Below are 8,279 nucleotides of genomic sequence, written 5' to 3'. Positions count from 1 at the left end.
GTTGCGGTCCGGGCCAAACCAAATATAGGCGCGGGAGGGTAAAAATAGCGCCCGCCGGGGCCATTGTCACGGGGCCGCGCCCCCGCCCGGCTTCCTCCGCGCTCACCATGGGGGGGGGGGACCCGCGGGGCCGCCCTCCGGGCCGGCGACGCCCGGCAGTGCGCGGGAGGGCGCGTGGGAGGGGGTTTCCCCGCTCGGCTCCGTTGGAGCGGACGGGCTGCGGGACGGGCCGTTCCCCCCTCTGTCCCCTCCTCCTCCGTCCGGGACGCGCGTGGAAGCGGCGTGTTTCCGCCGCGGGGATGCCCCGCTGGGCGGCGGCGGGGATACCCCTGCGTGACGCAGCGGAGCGCGGCGGGGCGGCGGCGGTGACCTCACGGCGGCGGCTCGGGGCCTCCCCCCGGCGGCTGAGTAAGCGCCGGGAGGAGCGAGGAGGCCGAGCCGGGGGGATCCCCTTTGATGGCGCTCCGGCTCGGGCCGGCGGGAAGGGCACGGCGCCCCGCCGACGCCGAACGGCGGAACCGGAGGGGGGTCCCTGCAGCGCCCCGCTCCCACTCGCGTGCGCGTCCGCAGCGCGGCTCGGCCGCCTCCCCGAGCCGTCTCCCACGGCGTGCAAATAGCGTCATCCGGGGAGGCTAAAAAAACACCCGATCCACCCCAAAGCGACGACGAGAGAGCTTTAAAATAATCCGGCAGGCGCTATTTCGGGCGGCTCTGCGCGGGGAGCTGGATGTGGGGGAAAAGGAGGCGAGCGGCCGCGCGTGGGGCTGAGCGCTTCCTGAGGGCAGCGGGGCCCGCCGCCCAGCGGGGACTGAGTGCGGCAGAGGTCAGGCCCCGAGCAATGCGTGCTGCCGAGCGAGTCGGAAGGAAATCCTTCGTGCGAGGAGCTCCCGGCCGCCTCGGGATACGGCGTGGGCGGAGAGAAATCCTAAGGGCTGGGGACGAGAGGCCGGACGGGCTGAAGGCTTTCCTCACGGTGCTCTCGTATGTTTGGTCATGAGCACAAATAACTTGGTGACGAAGTCCTTGTTGGAGCTTGCGGTTGTTGTCTTCTCCGTGACTAGAGCTCTAATTTGCTGGGGTCAAGGCAATGAAAACGCCGCTGCTGTTTGCTGCAGGATTTAGGTACTCTAGTCAAAAATAAACCCCGTCCAGCTGCCATCTGTCCGTGGTACCGGCAGTGACATTGCGGTGCTGTTCGGAAGGCCAGCCGGTCCAACCTCCTAAATCAAAGTGCCTCCCTCTGCATCACATGCAAACCTCCCTCCCTTCAGGAAACCAGCCGTTCCTCAGCTTGGATGCTGCTTTCTAGGAAAGCCCCACCAGAGGATATCAGCTTGCACAGAAAACAATGCGACTTTCCTCTGTTTGGGGCACAGGGGGTGAGGGTGGAGATCCTAAAATGACTTGGGTTGGAAGGGACCTCAAAGATCATTAGTTCCAACCTCCCATCTGTGAGCAGGGCTGCCAACTGCTAAATCAGGCACTAGATAGGTTGCCCAGGGCCCCATCCAGCTTGGTTTTGAACGCCTCCAGGGATGGAGAGAGCCAAACCACATTCCCCAGCTCCCAGAACCCTCTGTGATCGCTGTGTTGTGCTGGGTGGCATCTCACTCGTCCTTTTGAAGTGGTGAAAGCACTTTCAGGCTGTTGCTTCAGGCTGTCTGCTGGAGCGGAGGAGTTCTGTGCATCCATTCCTGCTCCAAGGATGTCTCTCACGTATTCTACCATTAAACACCTATAGTGTGAAAATACTGTCATGGCCTTACATGAACTTGCATTCTTGCCTGATGCATCCCTTCTGTTGACCACGATTTCTGTTATAACAGCTTGTTTTCTACTCCATACTTTCCTAGAGAGCCAATAACACAATGCTTAGGTCATTCTGAGTCAGAGCATATTTTTACATGGGCAGGTAGTAATAGGACAAGGGGGAACAGCTTTAAACTAAAAGAGATTTAGATTAGATCTAAAGAAGAAAGTAGTACTCAGATGACGGTGAGGCACAGGCTGCCCAGAACAGTTGTAGATCCCCATCCCTGGAGGTGTTCAAGGCTGGGATGGGGTCTTGGTCTGGTGGAGGGTATCTCCGCCTGTGGCAGGGGGGTAGAAGTGGATGGCCTTGAAGGTGCCCCATCCTTGGAGACACTCTAGGTCAGTCTGGACAGGGCTTTGAGCAACCTGATGTAGCTGTAGGTGTCCCTGTTCATTGCAGGGGAGTTGGACCACCTGACCTTTAAGGGTCTCTTCCAACTCAATCGATTCTATGATTCTATTTCTTTCAAGGGATACAGCATTAAAGACAACTGTACCAATTTTAACTTGGTCACCTAAGGCCTGTGTTGGGTTTAGGTCTGAGCCTGAATCCTACCCCACAGAAGTATCCTGGAGTACAGAGAATAAATGTAGAAGGCTCTGGTATCAATCGAGGTAAACGAAAACAGGAGGCGACCCTGGTTAAAATGACCATTTGTATCTCCCAGTGGGAAGGTGAGGTGCCTGTCTCACAGAGGTCATAGCAGGGAAGAGGGCAAGGCCTAGCGCCTAGCTCAGCCTCCGCTGTTGTGTTTGGCAGGGTGTCCCTATCTAAATTAAGGCCCAGTCTTGACTGAATTACGTCCCAGTCTAATCTAGCTTTCCATCACACATTCGCGGTCAAAAGGTTTTAGGTTTTTTTTGGTGGTTGCTTTTTTCTCCTCAGCTAGAGAAACGGCTGGATGGTGAATGCTCAGGTTTTCCAACTGCTGTTGGATCGAGGCCCCACATTGGAAATTTCTGCCCCAAAGGAAACAATTTTGAGAAAGATTCAAATGATTCCAACCAAATCTTTTATGAACGTTACAAGAATGCGCAGTATGCTTTGTTCACAATGGCTCTGTTTTCCCAGACAGAAGCTCCACCAACTGGTGGAATTGCCCTGGAATTCTGCAATACCACAGATGGGAGGCCTGAATATTCCCGGGCTGACTCAGTCTGCTCACTTGGCCTGGCTTGCAAAGACAATAGATGATCCTTTCTCGCTTGCAGAGATTCCAAATGAAAAGTAAAGAAGGTCACACGTTGAGGGAAAGCACGACTGACTTTCAGACGAACCCACAGACCAAACTGTGATCACATTAAATGGAGGGGTGGTTGGGAATGTCATTCCTCCTGCCCACGTAAGAGCCGATTAGGAATGGGAGAAGCTGAGTCCAGACGAGGTTCAGACATGCAAGCGTAGCAGATTATTAAATAAGGAGATGAAGGAACATTCGGAGGGATCTTAATTTGAGTACATTAATTATGTAGCAATGAAGGAGCTTTTAACTGGATTTGTCGTGGATGCACAAGAATTCCGCTTAGCTTTGGCCTTCATTCCTTCAGGACAATCTTAGTTGATTGTGTTCACTCAAAAAAACAAAGGGGCAAAAGGGAGGGGAAAAAGTCAATGCTATTTAAATATTAGTAAACTAATAGGAATCATCATTATTGCTTTGTGAGTTATTTTCCCACAGTTTCCTTCTGAGCCCTTCATTTCTATAGTTAGTTCTTGACTGAACTGCCCATCCGCAGTCCCAGGGAGCTGTCTCTTTACTTTGCGTGTAGAGTACTTTGTGAATACAACATCGTTAGTGCAAAGACGATCATCACACCAGATAACCACTTAGGCTTCTTCAGAGGGCACTGCAATTAAGGCAATGATCTCTACATTTCCTTTTACCCATGCACAGCATTGCACTGGTTGCTCCTCTCTCCTCTTCCAAGTCCACCTTCTCTTTCTGTCCTAGTGTTTCCCTGCCCATTTATGACAGTTATCTCATGGCACTATTATCTAAACTGCCCATCGTCAAGAGGACTCTCTACAGTTTCTTGGCTTGGATAGGACCGAGGGTTTCAAATGGGGACGAGACTGACTTGGCTGCCAAGGCAATGGACCTTCAAGGTGTTGGTCTTACCTCATCCTTGTCCCGGCTCACGCCTCTGCACAACGCCATTCATCTTTGCAGCCGGGGAGTTGGGAAATAAAAGCCACACGGATGGATGAACGCTCAGTACTATTATTGTTTATGCCTCACTAATACACAAGGCCTTGGATGCATCAATTGCAGCGATTCCGTCTTGTCTCATGTGAAGAAATGAGTAATTGACCCGAGAACACTTAGGCTACTCCTATTGAGTATATTAGGGACTACAAATAGGCTGTAACACCACGCTGCAGGTTAAGGTAGCTTAAACGCCAACTTTCTTCAGTCGCAAGCACAGCTTTTGGCATCTGAATCGGCTTGGATGCACAGTTGGATGAGCTGATGAATCAGCTCTTCCTTTCTTGCCACTGCCCTGCGCATGAGCGAGCAGAGCACGGTGTGTGTACTCTAGGCTCGAGCCGCTGGTCCCAGCTCCAAAGGTGAGCCGTGAAGCCAGGCTCTGCTGTTGCGAGCATCACTAAGAAACCCAACGCGGAGCTTGGGAAAGCCCGTCTCGGAGAGCTGACCTCCAAGCGAAGCGGAGCGGCGCTGCTCCATACCCCTCGACCCGTCCCGTCCCTCCTCAGCACCGTACGATGGCCGCCACCCTTCCCGGAAGTCGCCGGCGCGCGCCGAGCGTTTATTTCCCGCGGGTTTTTCCCGCGTGGAGGAGGGGGATTCCCCCACAGCCGCCCCACAGCCGCCCCCGCCCCGCCGTGACCTCTGCCCCGCCCCGCGCCCGTCACGCGCCGCCGGCCGCCGCCGCCACCGCGCGGCTTCCCCCGCGTGGGCGTGGCCACGGGAGGGCGGGCACCTAAAGGAGCCCACACCGCCCCGGCCGGCCCCGGCCCCGCCCCCCGAGCGGCGTGCGGGCGGCAAACAAACGGCCGGAGCGCCCCCGCCCCTCACGCCTCCTGCCGGCTATAAATAGATCACGCCGTGCGTGTGTCACGTTCCCATTACGTACGCCTTACGCTGACGCACGGGGGCGGTGCGCTCCGTGACGTCAGCGCGTGTCCGGCCAAACTATAAATAAACTTCCGGCGGCGGACGCCAGTGGCGGCTCTCCCCGGGGAGCGGCCCGCCGCGTCGTCATGGCGACCGCGGCCTGCCTTCCTGCCGCCGGCGGGCACGGGCCGCCTCTGAGCCCGCCCCGGGCCCAGGCCGTGAGGTCGCGGCCGTAGACGGCGTGTTGATAACGGGCCGTGCGGCCTCCGATCTGCTTACACGGGAGCTCAGGAGGCACTTTGCAATGGGGCCAGGACGCGCAGCCTGTGGTGAAAGTAGCGGCTTCAGCTGTCTAGCTTAACCTGTTTGAGGTCTGATGCCCCAGCGGTTGGGATGCTGTGCACTGTGCGAGTTCACTCATAGCTGGCAGTCTCTGGAAATCAGCATCTTTTTGTAAAGAGTGCGTCTTGCCTGGGTATTACATTCCACATATAGCTGCAGGGACTGTGTATCTATTTCTGTTGTGCCGTAGAAACACAGATAACGTATTCTGTGCTGTGCAGTGGGTGTCTCAGTAGGGTTAGCTGCAGCAGCCTTCCAGGGAGGAGGCGAAGCTTTTTTGGCCCCCCTTAGGTTGGCTCCTCAGCTCTCTCACTGCCTTTAACCACCAGTTTGCCGTGTAACGTTTGCCTGCTATGGCTGATCTCACCGTCTGCAGTTCATGTTAGGCCCCTAAGGACTAAAGGTGTAGCAAGATAATTCATTTTGCCAGCAGCTGTGCTGGCTGAAGGTGCAACTCTTCCCCCAGTGACTTGCAGCCTTTCCTCTGCCAGAGTTACCGCCCCCACAGCTCTTAAGTTAACGTTGGGTTAGTGAGCAGCTGGGTGAACTGTACTCGTATTGCCTTGAGCACACTTAGGAGGGTCTGTACAACCGCTTGCTGGCAGCAGCTTGGACTTGGTTATGTATGGTATGTGTAGGTGATGACGTTATACAGCATATTAATACATTGACACTTAATGGAGTGATATTTGAAAGAAAACTTGTCTGCTACTTTTAGCATACGGGCAACTTTCTTGCAAGTTCACCAGATCTCTGAGCTTGAGTGAGTAAGTAAGTGCTTGGATCAGTCCAAACAATGCTGTTTGTGGGTGTTCCCACAGCGGTGCTTGATGCCTTAGTAACCTCTTCAGGTTACACCTTTGACTTGCGTGTTTGGGCATCCCAGATGTTTTCTAAACACAGAGGGCCGGATTCAAACAAAAATCTGCTTAACAACCTCCTGAAAAACAATTTTAGGAAAGGGAATTCAGTTCTAGTTTTCAAAGTGCTGCAAGGCAGTGTAATAATGAACTTGTTACCTAGTTCTGACTGTAAGCTTTCTGGGCAGGGGATCATCTCAGCTGTGGAAGGCTCATGCCTTTTATTCCTTTGGTCTTGGTGTGTCTTCCAAAGAATCTTTGTGATGATTCAAAATAAATTGAAATAGCAGACGCTACTTAATACAACATTTATAGTACTTGGTGTTTTAGGAAATCCAGCTGTCCTTCTCGCTTACTGCTATGGGTTATTTTTGTGCTTAATTTTGTTGGTCAACTAATAAGATTCCGTTGGTTTGCTTGAATTATAGGGCACAAAGTACTTGTGCTATTCATCCTTTTATATCAGTGGAATTTTAAAACATCTTTTGTTAAGAGAGCTAGTGATTTCAGTGTTCGTGGAGTTCTGTTGTGTGTGTGTAGGGGAAATTTTGTGTGTTTAAAAACCATTTGGATGTGGTGCTCATGGACATGATTTAGCAGAGGGTTGTTAGGGTTGTATGGTCAGGTTGAGGTTGGACTTGATGATCATGAAGGTCTTTTCCAACCTGAGCAATTCTATGATTCTGCAGATCAAGTGGACATCATACAGGTAGTGATGGATTCAGTAGTCATGCTTGTCCTTTCTTATCTGTAGTCAGTGTGCCTCACTATACTAGTTTTATTGGCATATTGGAAGTAGCAATGTTCTTTGAGATGTTGAAGCGTTTCTTAATCTTGCAGTTTGCTTTGGAGATAGTACCATTTTACAACATGTGAGGTTTGTTGGAGTGTCGTATAGACTTTGTCAGCCTTCTAGGAGTTCAGATTTGATGGTGATCAGCAGCTTCAGTTCTCAAGGAAAATTATTTACTTCAGTAATTGTATTATTGGGAGAAACTCAGTGCTTCTACAGTTGCTTTATCTGTAAGGTTTGTAGTTTGCTAGTGTTTTTCCCTACGCAGTACACGTGGCTATATGGGTGAGCTGAAACTAGGAGCAACTAGCAGTTAGGTTATCTGTGGCTGATCTCTTGGGGTACTTTCTGCTGTTGCAGTAAGGTAGGTGATTTACAACACTGGCAGTGGGACAGTCAATATCTTTGCCTCTATCTCATGCCCCCCAAGTATGAGTTCCACACTGTCAGAAGGTCTGTCTAGAGGGTGATGAAAGGATGGGAGGATCTATTTACGAACAAGCCCCACAACTAATCTCACTCTGAAGGCAGTGGAGGCAAGTTACAGTGCTGTCTTCCTGGGAAAAGTTTACTTAGTATTTCTGCCCTGTGATATTTCAAATAGAACTTCAGATAGAGCTTTCATCCAGTACCATGGGTGGGCAAAATGGGATCTTTAGATGTAGTTGAACAAAACCACCATTATCAAACTTTCATTAAACTTATCTTGTGTGTTCTGCTAATGAGTTTTATGTCAGTTGATTCCTAAAGGTCTCCTGTAGATTACAAGTTGGCTGTTTAAAGGTCTTTGATAGCAAAAGCATGTATACGTATGGTGAACTCTTATCCCAAGGAACAAGCCAAGTCAGGACACTTGGCTGCAGACTGAGGAAAGCTGAGTTCAGCTCTCTCTTCTCATTGCTGGTTCCCAAAGCCTTAAATTAGGAGGATGGAAAATGATGGAGAGTTGCCGGTAGTCTTGGTAGTGCTCAACATAGTCATTTTTTGGGGGGAGAGGTTTCAGTTTAAATGCGTGGATGGTAATTCTACCAGTGTAGTGATTGTTGCTTGAGTAAAAGATAAGTTAAAACAAGAAAAGAACGGGGAAGGCAGTGAAAGATGAATATGACTTGGAGGTATAATGACTTTTTTGGGTGTGCTAGTGAAGCAAAATATGGTTTACTCTCATATTGTCTCTCCAGGCTCAGATAACTCTTTAATTCTCAGCATTTGGAGTAAATGTCTTGTACAGTGTTGCTGTCTGTGATGAGGCTAATTGATGCTGTTTCTGTAATTTCAAATGACAAGCAGTAACTATTTTTTTTGCAACAACACTTGACAATAAGAGTCTGATATTAGTGTGACAGGATTGTATGTTCTTTGATTACTTGTATATATAAAAAAAAATTTTTCTTT

Source organism: Excalfactoria chinensis, chromosome 2 (assembly GCF_039878825.1).
Source record: "Excalfactoria chinensis isolate bCotChi1 chromosome 2, bCotChi1.hap2, whole genome shotgun sequence".
NCBI classification, from domain to species: Eukaryota; Metazoa; Chordata; class Aves; order Galliformes; family Phasianidae; genus Excalfactoria; species Excalfactoria chinensis.
Note: the sequence above shows the minus strand (reverse complement) of the source record.